The 20,464-nt window shown below is 36.9% G+C and overlaps 1 protein-coding gene across 2 annotated transcripts in view; it reads right to left on the bottom strand.

Moving 5' to 3' along the window:
- ITGB1 (integrin subunit beta 1) overlaps window positions 1-17,670 on the bottom strand; it is a 50,036-nt gene extending 32,366 nt beyond the window's left edge. The window contains exon 1 of one of the 2 annotated variants that reach the window (XM_074267068.1): window positions 17,434-17,670. The gene's annotated coding sequence lies outside the window, so the exon portion shown is untranslated. Of the gene's footprint in view, window positions 1-10,763; window positions 10,869-17,433 lie in introns of those variants that run through there. The other variant, XM_074267067.1, reaches the window with a different exon arrangement.
- Window positions 17,671-20,464: the final 2,794 nt, after the last annotated feature.

Raw genomic sequence — 20,464 nt, forward strand, 5'->3', positions numbered from 1 at the left:
AAAAGCAATTTACTATATGCAATCCCACTGAATTTGTTCTGCTTGTCTATGTATATTTGCTATATTGTTGTATAACCCTTGGTAAGTAAGTTCTAAAGCTGGAACTGAACCAGTCTTCCTGACACTATGCCACCTAACTACTATCTGTTATAGAAGCATATAACTGGAGGTAGAAGAAACGTTTCAGATATCCTTATTCTGCAGATGAAGAGGCACAGAAAGGTATAGAGCTCAAGATCATACAAATAACAAGTGGCAGGATCATCATTTGAATTCAACAATTCTAATTTGAAATCCTTTATTTCCTCCAGTTTTTCAAAGGGATAGTCCTGGCTGTGCCACTAATTTATTATCTCCTTTGTTGTGCCTTGGAGGAGGCACAAGTTTCAAAGGCTACTGATGGTCTAAATAATCTGTGGACAAGAATAGAATATGTTACAAAAATTTCTTGATTTATATATTATCTTTGGAAACATCAACCATTTTGAAATTCTTTATTCCTTTATTTTCACTAGTAACTGTTCCTTCCCCTTCCTCCACTTCCCCCAACACCCCCTCCCTCCAAAAAAACCTGTTCTGGAAAAACTGGGAAATGTTACATTCAATTTTTGTAAAGAAAGAGGTAAACACACATATCCTTTTGTGTATATGTATCTAAACCCACCAAAAGAACAAAGTTTCATGGGGACATGGAAAAGGAATTGGAATACAGCAATAAAATTGCTTCTGTGGCGTATGGTTTTCTCTGGGATTCAAGTCTAGTGCTTATTTTTATTTGTTCAGAGTTCAAGCTTATAATCACAAATCATTTTAAGAAAAAAGGTTTTACTTTTTTTTTTTTTTCTTAAGGCTTAATATCACCATCTTGTGGCCTATTTGAATACCATCATTAAAAGGAAACAGAATGTAGAGTTGAAATAGGAATTCAAATCTCTTTGATACTTCTTTTATGATGCTGAGAAATTTTATTTTCTTTTTTTTTAATAATAGCTTTTTATTTTCAAAATATATGTAAAGATAGTTTTCAAAATTCACTCTTGCAAAACTGTGTTCCAAATGTGTCTCCCTCCTTTGTTCCAATCCCCTCACCTAGATAGTAATCCAATATATATTAAGCATGTGCAATTCTTCTATACATATTCCATATTTATCACTGAACAATTTTCCTAACCTAAGACTCAATTTTCTCATTAGCAAAATGCAGATATTTGATTAGATGCTCACTAAAGTCCTTTTATTTTAAAACATCTTATATGACTTGTAAACTTATATATGTAACTTATAAAGCCTGACTGTACTTTTGAACCTACAACATAAATGGAACTAGCTCTTGGCTCTTGCCCAAAGAACCAGACAAATTTAAGCAAAAGGTTTTAGGTCCCACAAATCTAATCTAGAAATCAATAAAAGACAAAATCAATGTAAATCAACTACCTGCATTATTTATGCAAAGCTACCAATTTTTTCTTTCACCAGCAAATTTTCTTTCTTCATTTATGAGAGAATAAGAGAATCAAGAAGTCTTTCCCCTTGGACCATATATCTTATGTTCCTTTGTAACTCTCAGTTATAAGAAGCCTAAGAAATTGAAAAGCTTGAGAAAGCCCACTTCCTTGAATAGGTTTTCCTAATTAGCTGAAATGTGTAGATAAATTTATTTAATTCTTCATAGATGACTAGATTTGGGAGGGACCAAAAAAATCAATAGTTCCAGTTCCTTATCTTAAAGATGTCACTGAGGTTCCAAGAAGGAAAGGACTTCCTTTGGACATGCAAGGTCCAAAAATGAATCACATTGGACTATCAGGCCAACATTCCTTCCACTATACCATAGTAGTCTCCTTTCCTACTTTCAGAATCATGGCGTGGTTGGAAAAGCTTTGTTTTAGCCATCAAGAGGACACAGGCTTAAGCAAGACAACTCAAGTCTCTTCTTAGTTCCAAATTCTTTGAAAACAATGATAGAAATTTGATGTCTTGTTAAACACCTCTAGTTCCAGTTAATTTTCAATCTTTGCTCTCATATGTTAATGCCCAGTAGACCACATTATAGCTAATCCTAAACTGATGATAAAAAATCATTTCCCAAAAGTTAATTTAAAAATAAGATGTGGAATTCATAATTTTCCCAAAGAAATACTATACATAATGATTAGATTCTTAGGCCAACCGACAAAATCCTTTTTAATCTATAATAGGATAAAATTCAATTCAACAAACATTTGTTAACTATTGGGGGGATCAGAAAAGTCTTTCTGAAATAAGTAGCAATTAAATTGGACTTTAAAAGATAAGCAAGGATGGAACAGAATGGGAGAGGAGGATGGGAAGAACATTTCTATCATAGGTAAATAGCTGTAACTATAGTATTTTGGAAATACTATTTTCTCCTTGTAAGGCAAGGTAGTTAGCAGATAGTTTCATCATGTGTCCAAAGCCAAAAAGCAATATCTTATCAATGGATAGTTGGTCATCTCAGATTTTTAGTACTCATAATTAATATTCACAAAAATACCCCAGTGAAAATAATTCTACCTTATATAACAAGATCTATTGTAAAGGATGAAGAAATAAAGAAATTCTATGAAGAATTCAATAACATCCTCTAAATTAAATCAACATTGATATTTGGTGACTTCAATGCAAAGATAAGAACAAATGCTGATGGAGATAATACAGATTACAGATTAGGAATAAGGCATGAAAGAGGCTAAAAACTTCTAAATTAGAGAAGCCAAATGCCTACATATCATTAGTATTTTCTTTACAACACAAAACAGAAACAAGTGGCACTGAATAGCATAAAAAAATTGAAAATGATTACATTTTTACAGACAGGAAACCATTCATTACTGATCAAGGAGCCATTTCTGAATCAGTTTTTATAACCAGACTACTGACTTGTTAGAGAAAAACTAGAAAAGTTTTTAAAAAACAAAACTAGAAGAACAAAAATGAAAATGAGAGAAGACATCAAGTGGTAGTAGAAAGAGAATTGAATTTGGAGTTAAATGACCTAAATTCAATCCTGGCCTTTCCATTAATCATCAGCATGTTTCTGGACATGTCCCTTTATTTCTTTCAGGCTTCCAGCTCAATATCCATGATCTACCTAAGAAACAGTATACCATTGAAACAACCACAACCTGCCCTATTTAAGTACATTATTGACAATGTTAAATGGAATATGATCAATAACATACTTATAATAATTTCATATGGATAGGCCAGAATTTTAAAAAGTGCTTGAGTAAATAAACAATTTACTCGCAAAGTGGAAAGTTACAGTAGTTACAGAAAACAGATTAAAAACTTATTTATAAAATCTTACACAAAGGACACTAGAAGATTATCAGTAGTATTGCCTAATAAACAGAAGAGAATAATTGGGATAAAACTAGTTAGAATCAAGATAAAAAGATATTGCGAGATTAATGGAAATGCATCTAGACAAGATCTAAGCAGGAATTGACAACTGTGATATGAGGATATTGAAAAATCAATTAATTAATTCATTAAAAGTATCTGAAAGGAATTATACCAAAGATGTGGAAGAAATTTTGAACCTTCTTAATACCTGAAAAAAAAAAAAAACCTTCAACTATCAAATGAATGAATGCTTAGTCCATCATATGCTTGTATAATGGTCATTATACAACTAATTCATTAGTGCATATGTACCTTCAATAAATTGGGCTCCAAATTAAACAGGAGATCAGATTAGGTTGTCGTGGAGGAAAAATATTTTGTTAATAACCTCAAACTTCTTGAAACAAAAGCCTATCTTTGTGGTACTAACATCCTACAACTGGATTGCTATGTGGCTCCAACTCACTTAATACTACAATCTCTGAAAAATTAAATGAGAGACATGATAAATGTCAATAGACAGCAACACAATAATTAAATAAAAACAAGAGTAAAGAGTATCATGAAAAAATATATGATCAAAAAGAAGATGGAACTGGTCACATATGAAAACAAAACAGAATAACTCATGTTCCACTGGTATCCTCCAAGTATCAGAAGAAGGGGGAAAAAAGCTACTCAGCAGCCTGGTGGATCACTGCACAAGCAGGTGAACTTACAAGAGAGCATGAATAGGCAGGCATTGATAGACTGCAATCTGCATCACTAAAAGAGGATTCACACAGATGAGATCACAAATTCATTTCAGTAAGCTTACAGTGGAAACCATTACACATACTTGCTAAATGTTAGGTATCTAAGTTAAGAAAGTGTAACTAAAAGAATAATATACATAGCCATTATGACTATACAAATGAAGGCAATACAAAACTAGGTATTAGCATTAACTCATTAAAATTAAAGAGCACATTCAAAAAACTTAGAATCTCAGACTTGAAAGGCATCCTGGGAGTCATCTAGTTCAAACAATTTTAGTCATAATATATGTGACAAGTGGTTAACCAGCATTTTGCTATAGACCTCCTTAAAGGAACTCTCTATCTCCCAATGCAGGCCTTTTCACTTTTGCCCAGTTCTAATTATCATGAAGTTTTCCCTTAAATCAAGCCAACATTAAAAGCCTATTATGTGTATATAGTTCTTTTCTTCTACTAGCAAAAATTTTATTTTCCTCTTTCTCTAAGGAAAAAACAAACAAACCCCACCTCATTTTATATTCTGTATCTTTCACTTCTTTTAGGTGGGAAGTAGTATGTCTCATCTGAAATCCTGAGTGGTCATTACATTGATCAAAGTTTCCAGGTCTTTCAAAGTTATTTAATTTTACAATATTGTTTTCTTTGCATAAACTGTTCTTCAGGTTCTGTTCACTTCAGTTTGCATCAGTTCAAATAAGTTTTCACAAGTTTTTTCTGAAATCATTTCCTTCAACATTTCTTATAGCATGTTTATGTTCCATCACTTATCCAGTCATTCCCCAAATGATGAGCAGTTTCTCAGTTCCCAAATCTTTGTGACTGATATATGTGTGCACACACAAACACACACAATATTCTTAGAGTTAGTTTTGCTATTTTCCCCTTAATTTACCTTTCCCTCTAATTCACCCTTTCCCATGTATATATGTAACCTTCCTTCCCTTAACCAGTTCAAATGACAAGTCAAGTTAGGGAAAATTATCTCATAACCAAGTAGAAGTCTATACACATAAGGAGGAAGGGGTTGGGGGAACATCTTTCATCTCTTTTCCCATTCTCCTTTTAAAGTCATGAATATATAATACATCCACTGTGGAGCTTTCTATCTAATTAGACACTCTCTATGATCCTTGAAGACAATAATTTTCAAAAGGAAAATCATATATCATTACTTCCTATTAGAATTATACTCAGTTTTGCTGAACAACTCATTCCTGTTTTTAAGTCTATATTCTTTGCCTTCTGGTATATATATGTATATGTATATGTGTGTGTGTGTGTGTGTGTGTGTGTGTGTGTGTGTGTGTGTGTGTGTGTGTGTGTGTGTGTATATATATATATATATATATATTCCAAACTCTTTTCCTCAAAAGTGGTGACTTCTAAAGCCTGTGATACTTACCAGAACTATGTTAAGTATTTGAATTTTTTTCTTTTCTGAAAGCTTGTGATAGCTTTTCTTTGACCAGAAAGTCTGGATTTTGTCTGTGTTATTTCTGGATGCTTTCATTTTGGGTTTCTTTAAGCAGGTGAGGAATATATTTTATTTCTAAGGTGCTCTCTTGTTTTAAAAGATGTGGGCAGATTTTTTTAAACCTGTCTAGACTCTGTGATAACTTTCAGGTTTATTGATCTAAAATGACCCATAACAATCCATTTTCAATTTGTTTAACAAGTCAACTGTTTTTGCTGTAAGATATATTTATATTTTCCTCTATTTTTTCAGTCTAATTTTATTTTAGCATTTCTTGTTATCTCATTTGCTTTCTGTTTGGTCTATTCTAATTTTCAGGAAATCTATGGCTTGGGCAAAATTTTGTTTCTCATATTCTATGTTGTTAATTTTATTTCCAATCGTCTCTTCTATGGTTCTCATATCTTTTTTGATTTCTTTTTCTCTTTTATTTCAAGTCTGATCACTGCTCTCTTGGGAAGGGTTGAGCAACAGGAATGTAGGCATGATAATATTGCTGGACTTAACCACTGTGAACCAGCTAAAAAATAGCTGGTTCAGAATAAGGGAGCTATAAGATTTTTTGGTCTGGGATACCTACTCTGATTATTTTGCAGGCTTTTTAGAATGAGTTACAAGTTGGGACCCTCTGGTGCTAGGATCTGAAGCAGATCTGAACTTGTACCACACTCCTTCTCTGAGTACAGGTCCCCTCCTCAATATACCCTGGGGATCTATGACCCAGAAATTGATAGTAAGCACCAACCAAGATCATTAATTGGCATCTGTTCCCACATCTTATACAAGGTCCTGGTATAGATTTAGGATCTCTTGTCTTTTTAGTATCAGGGTGGTGGAATGGTTCATGTAGGGAAGGCCCCATTCTTCTGGCCAGACCTTGTCTCAGACCTGTCTCCCTACTAAACTGGAAAAATAGCTCACTGCATCTTTTTCTTACATTTTCTTATTAGGACTTGGTTTTATGCATTTTCTAAAGCTATTTAGAGGAGTTTTATGCTGTATTTTTAATACTATGTGATCATTTTAGCTCTACCTCTCACCATCTTTATTTTTAACCAAAAAGCACTTGCTTTTAATGCCAGAAGGCAGTGCTTTCTGTGGCCTGTAGATCTTTATTCTATGATAAATAATTAAAAGAACCAGAGGAAGCTCTTTAGTGTCTACTATTGATCCATGGAAAATATGGACAAAAATCTCTTTTGTAGCATAAAAAGGCACTTCTGTATTATTATCTATTTCAGTAAAGGCAATAGTCATGCTTATGAAATCATGAATCAATAAAAGTAGAAGTTAAGTTATACATGTTTTAGTGAATCATCAATACTTCTAGAGGACAGTAATCCATAGGAAGAGAAACCTTGACTTGGCATGTAAAAGATTAAAGATTTACTTGTCTATTAGAAGAAACCCATACCCACAATCATCTCCTTCACTGATTATAGTACAGGACAGAAATTAAGAGTAGGTCCATGAGTTTCTCACTAGAGGGGATAATGTAAGGTCTAAGAGCAAGATGGGACTAGGGCTGAGGAACCCAGAGACCAAATGGATACAGAAGGTTTAAGTGTGTGATTCAGGGAAGAAGACCCTCACTCTTGACTGGTCCTAAGATCTGAATGAAATGGGCAGTTCTGAGCAAGAGCTCTGAAAGATGAACAGAGAACAAGGGATGAGGAGAGGAAAAGAAAAAAACATGTAGGCATAAGCTTCAGGAATATCTTCCTTATTTTCTTCTTACTAAATAAGGAACTATTTCAAATTAATTCTTATGGCAGTTCTCAATTATACATATTTCAGAAAAGTATTTTTTTTCCTATATAAAGGCATCTTAACTTGTTTCTATTTTGAAATGCCTAATATACACAGCAAGCTAAGGCAGTATACTTGGTGAAAATAGCACCTTATATTAAATTTAACCACATATAAATTGACTGCCATTAATTAAAAGAATTTTGACTTAAACTTATAATAAATGATACTGTTTTGTTCAAAAGGAGGGCTCTTGAGACAGATTACTTAAAAACTACATTTTTTATGAGTCAAGAGTAGAGAATACTGACTTTTCAAGTGTGATGGCATATTCTCTAGTGCTTTTATTTTTCAGATATTCACCCTAGGTTTAACTTCTTTCTACAGACTAAAAAAAAATTGACTGTGTCCTATATGTTGCTTATTGAAATACAGTTAGACCTACTTATTTTTCAATTAACAAAAGGCTAATTTAGTTAATAATCTGCATTGTTCCTGAGAAAATATGGTAGAGTAAAAAAAAGAGCATTGTCTTGGAGCAGAAGGACCTGAATTGTAGTTAACACAACTAGTTGGGTAGATGAGCCTGGGCAAGATATAGAAAATTCTAAGTCTGCTCTTAGTTTTTTCATATGTGAAATGATAACAATACTTGAATTACTTCTCTTTTGAGGCTGTTGTGAACAAAATGCTTTATAAACCTAAATTATTATTTTGTTCTCCAACAGTTCTTTAGGTAACATTCTAAACTCTAAGGAAACATTTTCTAAGTACTAAGTACATAATTAATACTTTAAAAAGTTAATGTGGCATAAAAGTACTCACATAAGTTATTTGAAATCTAAGAATGACATGCTTTATTGAACTACAGACCTAATTATGGAAAGTAGTTTATTCTCTTCTGATACTATAACTTAAAAATTTATTCCACAGAATTTGTTAAATTAGAACTTATTTTTTCTTTCAGCTTATGATCCTGTTTTGTGATAATATTCTAAGAATATTAATGAAAAGAAAAAGGTTACTACATACAAAAATGTTCACAGATTTTAACATTTGTAATAGTAAAAATTAGAAACAATCAAAATGTCCAATAATTGAGAAGTGGATTAAAAAAATTATAGCATGTTAAAAGCAGATATGAAGATTTTAAAAGATAAAGGAAATCACCTATGATCATATGTCAAAAAAACAAAGAAAAAGAAATTACCTATTGATACAGAAATTAAATTGATGTAATTTTCTTGAAATTTGTATCAATTTGTCTAATCAAAATGTAAATAATTTGAATTTTAAGGTTTCATTTCAAGTTATTTCATAACCTGTTTATATGTTCAAAGTATCTAATTTATGTTATTCTAAAAAAAAAAAGAAAATATTTGTAGCATTAGTGCTACTCAATATGAGCAGTGATAAGAACCCTGAAGCATCATAAACCCAACAGCTTTTAACTTGAATTCCACTACTGGACTAATAAAAAAGAAAAGTGAAAGGAATGGATAATGTAGGGAAAAAAGCTGAGAGTCATCCAGGCTTCTGTACACCTGGTAAATGGCCTCAAAAGCTACTCAGTTCTCCCTCCCCCCCAGTATTTCCATATTTTTTTTGGTATGCATTTTTTGTATTCCTTGGCTATCTGCTAAATTTGAATCTTGATTTGATTTGGAAGAGGATCATTGTTCTATACAACTAGATTGTCTTTTTTCCTCCCTCTTTTGTTTTTAATTTTTTGGAGCCTAAAAAACTCATCATATTCCTAAATTTTGAAGATAATTCCTAGAAACAATTTTGTCTGTGTACAATAATCTTCCCTTTGATACTGTTTTTTTTTTAAAACAAGGAACAATGTCCCAAGATTATATGAAAATATACAATTAGTATTATTTTTCGTAACTTCACAGTTTTCTACAAAGTAACAATTAGCTAAAAATAATTCTAAACTGTGAAGTTAAGGATTAAATTTAAAGAAAGTACTTAATTTATTAGGGTGTGATAGAAAACTTTTGACTTCGAGATCCAAATTTTAAAATGATTCAGATTACTAACTACAAAGTCATTTCCATTGTTCCAAATACATAGAAAAATCAGTGCATTATTTCAGATCAATCTCTACAGAGATATATTTTCTAAATTAGCACTTGAAGCAACAAATTCAGCTGCCTCAATAAAACAATTAGATTGCCCCTTTTATCTACCATTGTAGGAACATAGAATGGAACTATTTTTTTTCTGCATTGGTAATTTTAAGGATGAAGATTAATTATAAGAGAAAAGAATGAAGAAATCTACATCACTTATTAAGATTATTAAGCTAGGTGATAATGGTTAATTTTCCTGTTATTTCAGGTGGTCTAAATTTTTACAGGGAAACCACGTGTCTATTCTGAAGGAAAAAAATTTCATCTTTGTAAAATTAAATATTAACAATATTTCTTTATCTCTAGAAGCAAGTCCAAGCCATGCAAATGTATTTTCCTACATTTCTAATCAAATGGAATTAAAACTATATTTTTGCTTGTCTGTTTACCATTTAATATTCCAACAAGATCAAATAATAACATTTTTATGTAAGTTTCAATCTTACAAAAATCAGCTTAATTAGGATCCTAAAAAGTGACTTGTAATAACTGTACTTGTCAATTTCGCACTTTAAACATTTCCTTATATGAGCCATTTAAAATTGTTTAAGTGGCCAAAATTGTGAAGAACTGAGCTAGGAACCAGGAAACCTCTCTTCTATAAACTAGCTTGTGACTTTGGGCAAGTTGTTTAACCTATTTTTTTCCTGTGTAGTTAATTCTTTCATCTCTAAGAGCACCAAGACTTCAGGAAGGTAATTCCATGATTTGCAAGTGAATTGGATTTAAGGGAAGGAGGGCTGTGCAAAGTCCAGCCTCACTCACTCTTTCCTCTGGAGACATCTGGGTTCAGTGGCCAGATTGAGAGAGGACAACTGGAGATAGCCCTGGATGAAGTGGGAGAACAATGCATTTTTAAGCTAAGGTCTTTCCTAGGTTTCAGTTTGACTGATGCCAAACTCTTTCAGTGATGAGGGATAGTTAAGAAATGAAGATCCTGGCTTAAGGGATGGTCCTTAAGAAAGAAATCTAGCCGGTAAATTCCAAGATTGCTAGCTTGGGAAAGTTCTCTTCCTTTATAAAATAAGGCTAGACTACCTCAAAATTAAGATTCCTTCTTACTTCATGTTCTTAGATTTTGTATATATCCTATCTCATTTTATTCCTCATTTCCCATTAGATTGTAAAACTTTTAAAAGCTAGGGACTGATTAATGTATTCCTGGTGCCTAGAAATGCCTTGGTTCATTTTTTTTTTTCTTGCTGTTGAATTGAATTAAATACAGTAGAGACTCCATCACTGAGAAATAAATGGCAATAAGGAGAAATAAGCAACCTCCCATAGCCAGACTTCGATGTATTTCAGGTAGATGCCACTCTCCAGGTGTCTAACCAAACAGGCAGCTTCCAGGTCCAATCTGCCACATGCTTCAGTGTACCCCTGGGAAAACATTGAAATACTCCTTGGCCTCAGCACACGGTGGGGTGCTAGACACCATTACCACAAGGACTCCAACTCAATACCTAGTAAGCTGCCAGACTCCTACAGATTCCAACAGTGCTAGCCACCCTCCACCTCACCCCCTCAGTGCAGCACCAGACACAAGGGTCCCCCTGTCGGCCTCAGGGCAACATCAGGGTAGCACTAGGTAAACAGTCAGCACTTCATGGCCCATGGCACAAGATGCCTAAAACCAGGGGTTCTCAAACTATGGCCCTCAGGCCAGATGCTGTGCTGAGGATGGTTTTTTTTTTTTTGGCGGCCCGCCGGGTTATGGCAAATGGGCTGAGGGGTGGAGACAGTGTGAGTTTTTATTTTTACTATAGTCCGGCCCTCCCACAGTCTGAGGGACAGTGAACTGGCCCCCTATTTAAAAAGTCTGAGGACCACTCCTGAAACAGTGTCTCTTCTTTCCTGACAGCAGAGCTCAAAAATAAAAGAAAAGAAAAAGATAAGTAAAAAGCAACAACAAAAAAATCTGATCATAGAAAGTGATGATGGTGGCAAGCAAGATTAAGACGCAAACACAGAAGAAGGCAACAATGTCAAAACATCTATGGGCAAATTCCCCAAATGAAAATGAGAAATAGCCTGAATCCCAGAAAGAACTCAATGAAGAGCTCAAAAAGGAACTTAAAACCATATAAAAGAGGTAAAAGAAAAATTAGGAAAAGAAATAAGAGTGATGCAAGAGAATTATGAAAAAAAGTCAACAACTCAGAAAAAGAAAACTGCTTTAAAAAGTATATATAACTGACCAAATGAAAAAAGATATATAAAAATCTACTGAAGAAAACAATTCCAAAAAAGCAGATTTGGCCAAATGGAAAAAGAAGCACAAAAGTTAATTGAGGAAAATAACTTCTTAAAAGTTAGAATTGGACAAGTAAAAGCTAATGTCTCCATGAAGCAACATGAATCAATCAAACAAATTAGAAAGAATTGAAGAAATGGAAGAAAATGTAAAATACCTCACTGAAAAAATAACTGATCTGGAAAATACACCCAAGAGAGCTAATGTCATTATCCCTGGACTACCCAAAATCAAAAGGAGGACCTGGACAGCATCGTTCAAGAAATGATCAAGGAAAACTACCCTGATATACTGGAAACAAAGGTGAAAAAAAAGCATTGAAAGAATCTACCAATCAATGTAGGAAAGAGATACCAAAATAAAAATTCCAAGGAATACTGTAACCAAATTACAAAACTCTCAGGTCAAGGAAAAAACATTGCAAGTGGCCAGAAAGAAACAAGCTTTCATACAGAGAAGACCAAAATTGAACAAAAATTTCAATCTCCAATATCAAGACCCAAGAGAAACCTGAAGAGAAAAGAAAATATATAGGGGATTCAAAGGAGCTGAACTATTTTCACCCTTCTGTGGAGTAAATTATTTCATATGAAAAGGTGTGAAAATACTATTACAGGAGGGGAAAATGGGAGGGTGGGCAATGGCTAGTCAATTGACTACAGAAAGCTACCTTACCCAAAGTAGAGGAACAGAAGGAAAAACTGAGGAAGAAGTAAAGGAATGAAGAGGGAAAAGTAGAGGAAAAGAAGACAGTAAAGGAGAAGTAGAGGGAAAGAGAATCAAGTAAGGGGGAGAAGAAAGGGCAGGCTGGGGAAGTGGTATTCAAAAGGAAAATAATGTTGAAAGAATGGGTGAAAGAAGAGAGAGGACAAACAAATGTGAATGGAATAAACTCTCCCATTAAAAAAAGAAAGCAAATAGCAGAGTGGATCAAAAACCAGAATCCTGTGTGTGTTTGTTTGTTTTTAACAAGAAATACACTTGAAACAGAAACACACCAAGTAAAGGGAAAAGGCTGGAGCAAAATCTATTATGCTTCTGCTGAAGTAAAAAAAGCAGGGATAGCAATACTGATCTCACATAAAGCAAAAGCAGATGAGAAAAGAACCTACATCTTGTTAGAAAATGCCATAGACAATATTAATACTAAACATACTAAAAATAATATCAATAATAAACATAAATACACAAAGTGGCATAGTATTCATATTCTTAAAGAAATTAAGTAAGTTACAGGCTTATGACCAAACAAAAGATAAAGCATTACCAAATGAAAAATAGATAATTTTGATTATATTAAATTAAGAAGTTTTTACATAAACAAAACCAATGCAACCAAGAGTAGAGAGAAAGCAGAAAGCTGGAAACAATCTTTACAGCAAGTATCTTTGATGAAGGCCTCATTTCTCAAATATATATAAAGCTGAACCAAATTTATAAGAATACAAGCTATTCTCCAACTGACAGTCAAATTTATATGAATAGGCAATTTTCAGATGAAGAAATCAAATCTATAGGCATATGAAGAAATGTTCTAAATCACTGCTGATTAGAGAAATGCAAATTACAGCAACTCGGAAAGTACTATCTCACACTTTTCAGACTGGCTAATATGACAAAAAATATATATATATAAAATGTTGGAGAGGATGTGGAAAATTTGGAACACTAATGAATATGCTGTTGGTGGAATTGTGAACAGAATTTGGAACTATGCCCAAAAGACAACCAAACTGCATATTCTTTGACTCAGCAACACCACTACTAGGGTGTTATCCCAAAGAAATCCGCCTCCCCCCAAAAAGGAGAATAAAGACCAGCATGCGTAAATATATTTAGAATGGCCCTTTTCAGGGAGGCAAAATATTAGAAATTGAGAGGATGCCATTGGGAAATGGCTGAACAAGCTGTGGTATATGAATGTAATGGAAAGTATTGTACAATAAGAAATGATAAACAGGCAGATTTCAGAAAAACCTGGAAAAAGATTTGTACAAACTGATACAAAATGAAATAGGCAGAAATATTGCAGAGAATCAGCAACATTGTGAAGATGTTAAAACTATGAATGATTCAGATATACTCAGCAATATAATGATCCAAGACAGGTACAAAGGATTCAAGAAGAAAAATGCTATGCACATCCAAGTAAACAGCTTCTGGATCCTGAATGCAGATCAAAGCATACTATTTTCACCTGCTTTATCCTTTTTCCCGGTTTTTTTCTTTTTGACTATGTCTTCTTTCACAACTGTGACTAATATGGAAATATGTCTTACATGACAACACATGTAAAACCTATATCAAATTGCTTCCCTAATAAAAATTGCTTTAACTAAAGTTAAAGCAGAGGGGAAAAAGAGGGAGAAAAATTATTAACTCAAAATCTTGTAAAAATGAATTCTAAAAACTGTCTTAACATATAATTGGGGAAAAACACTATTTTTAAAAAAAATCCCTTAGAAAAGTATTATTTTGTCTTGAAACACGATAGATACTAACAATCTAGCAATTCCTTCCCACTCAAAAATTTTTAGTTTGTAAAATGTATACTCAGGAAACCATTATTTATGAATTACTTTGATATTAAAAAAAAAAAGTCTGAAAGTTTTTTTTTCTGAGAAACTCCAAAAAATGGGCCCAATTTTGTGACTTAAAAGTATTCAATTCTGGTTGTGATACAATGACAAGAAATGAATAGTAAGCAGTTCCCATTGTAAGGAATTGATAATCTAAGGGAGCATGGAAGGATGACATATACAAATAAGAACACAGTATATTATAAAGCTAAAAGGAACCTTTGATATCAGATAGTCCAATTTAATTTTATAGATGAAGAAATTGTGACTCAAGTAATAGCAAGTTTGTAGCAATTAAGTCTCCCTATCCTACATTTTAAGATCAGAAAGCAACATGGAACATTCAGTGAGTTGGGTCAGCTTTAGCTTCAGGAAGACTAGGTTCAAGTCTAGCTTCAGACACATACTGGCTCAGCAATTTCAGGCAAGTCATTTAACAGTCTCAGTCTCCATACAATACTTAAAGATTATAAATTATAGAGAAGTTGCTGATTTGTTTCAGTGGAGGGTGTTCTCACATTGATGAAATCATAGCCCAGTACCAAAAACAAAATAAAATTTAGTATTATGAAAGTTTTGGGTATAATAATCCATTACTGACATTTTTTTTGACTATAGTTTAGCAAAGTTTGTGCTTATTTTTGTCTACAGTTAAACAAAGTTTGTATTCTTACGCATATAAATCTAATTAATTTTGCAAAAACATGCCAAAGTTGTTGTTAATATTCATCTTCATTATCTATTAACTTTTTATGTGTCAGGTTTAGTCTTATACCCATATAAACATTCATATACTCTTAGGGCCCATGATAATAAATAAATAAATAAAGGCATTGGAAATTTTAAGGGTAAATTTCCTCAGCACTGCTGACATTTTCTAGGCCAAAGAACTTTTTAAATCATAAAAGTAGGAGACAATGAAAAGTATATCAAGAAGATCTAAGGCTGCTTAAACTTTAAGCTCTCAAGGTAATAAAGTTACCAACTTCACAGACATCAAGTTCTTTGCAAAAAATTCTTCAATCTTTAATTTCTGATTTCACCTCTCATCTGAGCATGTCCAAAAATCTTACTTTAAATCCAAAAGGTGTCCAGTTAGGACAATCAATGTTGGCATCTTAAACCATAAAATGCAAAAAGATCTTTATAAATGACACATTTTATTATATAGAGCTCATCAGGAACCACAGTCTACAGCTCCCAGCAAAACTGCCACAAAAATCATCTACAACTAAGCAGGCCAGGGGGACCCATCTCAGCATAAAAAGGGGAAAATGCATCAGGTCTTTCTATCCTAGGGGGCCAACGGGGAAGATTCTCAATTCCCTAGGCAGGGGACATAGTGAACAGAGAAGCTTTGACAAGAGTTCTCCAGGTCCAAGGGAAGTCGAGGTGAAGAAAGAGGAAGAGTAAAAAACAGGGAACTGGGGGAGGGGGGATGGGCGTGGAAAAAAGGAAAAGACTGGGAGATGATGTGGGAGCTGAAGAAAACTGGAAGAAAATGGGGGTGGATAAGAGAGGAAATGACCAAAAGAAAAGGGAGGGGATAGAGGAAAAGATGTGGGGAGGGAGGGAGAAACAGGAGAGGAAGAAGGTGAGGGAAAAATAAAGGAAAAAAGAGAAAGTGGGGAGAAGTAAAGGAAAAGAGGGAGAAGTGGGGGGAGAAGTAAAGAAAAAAGGGAGAAGGTGGGGGAGAAGTAAAGGAAAAAGGGAGAAGGTGGGGAGAAGTAAAGGAAAAGAGGGAGAAGGTCGGGAGAAGTAAAGGAAAAAGGGAGAAGGTGGGGGAGAAGTAAAGGAAAAGAGGGAGAAGTAAAGGAAAAAGGGAGAAGGTGGGGGAGAAGTAAAGGAAAAAGGGAGAAGGTGGGGAGAAGTAAAGGAAAAGAGGGAGAAGGTGGGGGAGAAGTAAAGAAAAGAGGGAGAAGGTGGGGGAGAAGTAAAGGAAAAAGGGAGAAGGTGGGGAGAAGTAAAGGAAAAGAGGGAGAAGGTCGGGAGAAGTAAAGGAAAAAGGGAGAAGGTGGGGGAGAAGTAAAGGAAAAGAGGGAGAAGTAAAGGAAAAAGGGAGAAGGTGGGGGAGAAGTAACGGAAAAAGGGAGAAGGTGGGGAGAAGTAAAGGAAAAGAGGGAGAAGGTGGGGAGAAGTAAAGGAAAAAGGGAGAAGGTGGGGGGGAAGTAAAGGAAAAAGGGAGAAGGTGGGGAGAAGTAAAGGAAAAGAGGGAGAAGGTGGGGAGAAGTAAAGGAAAAAGGGAGAAGGTGGGGGAGAAGTAAAGGAAAACGGGAGAAGGTGGGGAGAAGTAAAGGAAAAAGGGAGAAGGTGGGGAGAAGTAAAGGAAAAGAGGGAGAAGGTGGGGGAGAAGTAAAGGAAAAGAGGGAGAAGGTGGGGAGAAGTAAAGGAAAAAGGGAGAAGGTGGGGAGAAGTAAAGGAAAAGAGGGAGAAGGTGGGGAGAAGTAAAGGAAAAGAGGGAGAAGGTGGGGAGAAGTAAAGGAAAAAGGGAGAAGGTGGGGGAGAAGTAAAGGAAAAGAGGGAGAAGGTGGGGAGAAGTAAAGGAAAAAGGGAGAAGGTGGGGAGAAGTAAAGGAAAAGAGGGAGAAGGTGGGGAGAAGTAAAGGAAAAGAGGGAGAAGGTGGGGAGAAGTAAAGGAAAAAGGGAGAAGGTGGGGGAGAAGTAAAGGAAAAGAGGGAGAAGGTGGGGAGAAGTAAAGGAAAAAGGGAGAAGGTGGGGGGGAAGTAAAGGAAAAAGGGAGAAGGTGGGGAGAAGTAAAGGAAAAAGGGAGAAGGTGGGGGAGAAGTAAAGGAAAAGGGGAGAAGGTGGGGAGAAGTAGAGGGAGAGGGAGGCAGAAGGTGGACAGAAGCAGAGGAGAAGCAGGACGAGTCCGGAGGGGCGGAGGCCGGGGCCCGGACCCAGCGCACAGCAGGCTCGCCTCCCGGTCCCAGGGCAGGAATTCTTTGCCTTATGCGGAGGAGGCCCGGCAGTCCCCACCCCCACAGCGCCCGCTCCTTCCCCACACAAAGAGCGCGGCCGGCCGGGGCAGTTCTCCCTCGGTCCCGCCCGGCCGGGGCAGCTCCGCGCTGCCCGCCGCCTCCCCGCCCCTCCCCCCTTTTCGGGGTTCCGCTCACCTCGCCGCCGTCCACGCGGGACTCTGTGGGACACGCAGGCTCGGGCGGCGGGCCGCGTGCTCCGGGCCCGGCCTGCTTCTCTCGCTGCCACGGCCGCTCCGAGCAGCTTCCCCGGCTCTCCCGGAGGGCGGGCGGGCGGGCGGGCGGTGGTGGCAGCTCGGGGTCCAGCTCCGGCTCCTCCTCCAGGGCGAGGGGGGAGGGGCGAGTCCCTCCCTCGGCCACCTCCTCCTCAGGAAGCCGCCGCCTCGAGGCCCCTTTCCCCCCGGGCACCGCCCTCCTCCTTCCACCAGCCATTCCGCATTCTCTTCCCCTCCGTCCTCCCGCCTCCTTCCCGCCCCCTTCCCGTCGCTGTTCCCTCCGCCCCCCCTCCCCTCGCGGGCCCAGCCCCGCTCTCCCTCCGGAAACACATTCCTCCCGGGCCGCGTCAGCCGCTCCGCCGGAGGCTTAGGAGGAGGACTAGGAGGAGGACTAGGAGGAGCCGGCGGGGGGGAGGGGGGGCGGACAAAGGAAGTGGCGGGAGGGAGCGGCCGCTCCCACTCTGCCGGGCCGCGTCGGGCTTCCCGGCCTCTGTTTCCCCGTCTGTCAAAGTCTAACGGGCTCGGATCTCGGGGAGCAGCGGAGGAGGCTCCTGGCCCCGAAATAGGGCGCCAGGTCCGAAGCCAGAGCCTCTCAGCTTGAGTCCGTGTCAGAACTGGGAGTTAACTGGGCTGAGGAGCTGGAGTCAAAAAGAGAGAAATGGGAGAAAGGTTGGAGCGGGCCCCTTTTAGCCCCGGAATAAAGGCGCCGGAGGGCTCTGACCCGGGCTCCAGGCCCCTTCTAAAGCAGGATGGGGAAACTGAGGCCGGAGGCAGCAGCTGCTGGCCGCGCTCTCCCCCACAACCCTAGTGGGAATGATTGTACGTTCGGACAGATAGGAAACTCCTGTCTCCCTTCCCCCTCCCATGGAGGTTCGCCCCGTGCTAGCTCCTGATGAGTGCTCATGGACTCACCGAGTGACCCAAGAAAAAGTTCTGTGTCCTCTCCTCAGTCCAAACTATTACTTTTTTTAAATCCTTAGGTCGGTTTCTCAAAAAGCAAGGAAATAGTATTCATTAGGAGACTTCTGGTAGATACATTTTAGATAAAGGGACTGAAACTGAATGAATTCCAAGGTCACACAGAAACAGTTACTCCAAACTTATCGCCCTGGCACGAGACCATCCCGCGGAACTGAAGCTGAGTTATTTGGAGAGTCGTGGCCTTCTTGCGCTGTCTCCTAAACTTTGAAAACCAATTTCTAGGGGCAGCTAGGTGGCGCAGTGGACAGAGCACCAGCCCTGAATTCAGGAGGACCCGAGTTCAAATGTGGTCTCAGATACTTAACACGTCCTAACTGTGTGACCCTGGGCAAGTCACTTAACCCCAGCCTCAGGAAAAAACAAAAACTCTTTGTTTAAATGCATTAAAAAATGGAAATCTTATGAGAATACTAGGAATGAGCTCTGATGGCTATGTAATATGAATGGAGTCATATACTTGTAGGTTCATTATGTCTGAGAAATACCAACTATGCAAATGATTTAAACTTTCCAGCAGCAGTTTGTTTCTTCTCCCATAAAATGGGGAGACTCGTCTTGAGGAACAATTGCAATAATGTATACAATGTACTCTGCAAACTTTAACTTTGTAAAATGTCAGCTATTATTAGAAGAGAATAAATGGCATTTGCAAATATATGTCCCAGTGGTAAAGCTACCAGAATATAGATCCTTGGATTTAAAGATTTTGAAACAAAATTAGCAACAACACTAACAGCACAGGAAAAACAGTTATGAAACTGGAATCTTTTAGCTAGACATGTTTTTAAAAAAGTTTTGTCAAGCAAAACAATTCTCTTATTGGCCATGGCCCTCCAAAATTTAGCTCAATCTGTGCTGAGTCCTCTCTCTCTCTCTCTCTCTCTCTCTCTCTCTCTCTCTCTCTCTCTCTCTCTCTCTCTCTCTCTCTCTCTCTCTCTCTCTCTCTCTCTCTCTCTGTCTCTCTTCTCTCTCTCTCTCTCTGTCTCTCTTCTCTCTCTCTCTCTCTCTCTCTCTCTCTCTCTCTCTCTCTCTCTCTCTCTCTCTCTCTCTCTCTCTCTCTCTGTCTCTCTTCTCTCTCTCTCTCTCTGTCTCTCTCTCTCTCTCTCTCTCTCTCTCTCTATCTCTCTCTCGGTAATATATTTCATTATAATTGCACTGGTACTGTGGTTAGTTATTGTTTTTAGAGTTCCTAAGTGTTTCAAAGTTGTTTTGCCTATATGTATTATTGTTTTTTAATTTCTCAGCTCATTCTGAATCAAACTACATGTCTTCCCAGTTTTGTTGAAATCATTCCCTTCATAATTTCTTGTGGTATAATAGTTTGTTTATCCATTTCCCCAATTGATTGGCAACCCCTAAGTTCCTAGTTCTTTGCCATTACAAAAAGAGTTGCTATAAATAGTTTGGTACCAAAAAGCTTTTCCCCTATATCTTTGATCTCTTTTCTGTATCAACTTAGTAGTGGTATTGTTGGGTTACAGGTTATACACAGTTTAGTACTTTGGGGGTGTGGTTCCAAATTGTTTTCCACTATAGACAAACCAGTTTTCATTTCTACCAACAATGCATTTAATATGTCCATTTTCCTACAGCTCTTCTAGCATTTTTCATTTTTCTTTTTTTCAACTTTGAAAATCTGATGGGTGTGAGGTAAAATTTCAGCAGTTTTAATTTGTATTTTTCTGTTATGTTTTAAAACATTTTTTTTCATAAGGCGAGTGATAGCTTGGATTTCTTCCTCTGTAATTGGCCTTTTAATGGCTTTATGCTCACATCTACAAATCTAAAAAATGTGTCCTTTATTAGAGAAACTTGAAACAAATGTTTTTATTTACCTGCTTATTTTCTATTTTAGCAGAGTTAGTTTTGTTCTGCAAAAACTTTTAAATTTTATATAACCAAAATTGTCCATTTTACCTTCTTTGATCTTCTCATCACTTGTCTGATCATGATTTTTCACATATCCATAAATA

Source organism: Sminthopsis crassicaudata, chromosome 5 (assembly GCF_048593235.1).
Source record: "Sminthopsis crassicaudata isolate SCR6 chromosome 5, ASM4859323v1, whole genome shotgun sequence".
Classification (NCBI taxonomy): Eukaryota; Metazoa; Chordata; class Mammalia; order Dasyuromorphia; family Dasyuridae; genus Sminthopsis; species Sminthopsis crassicaudata.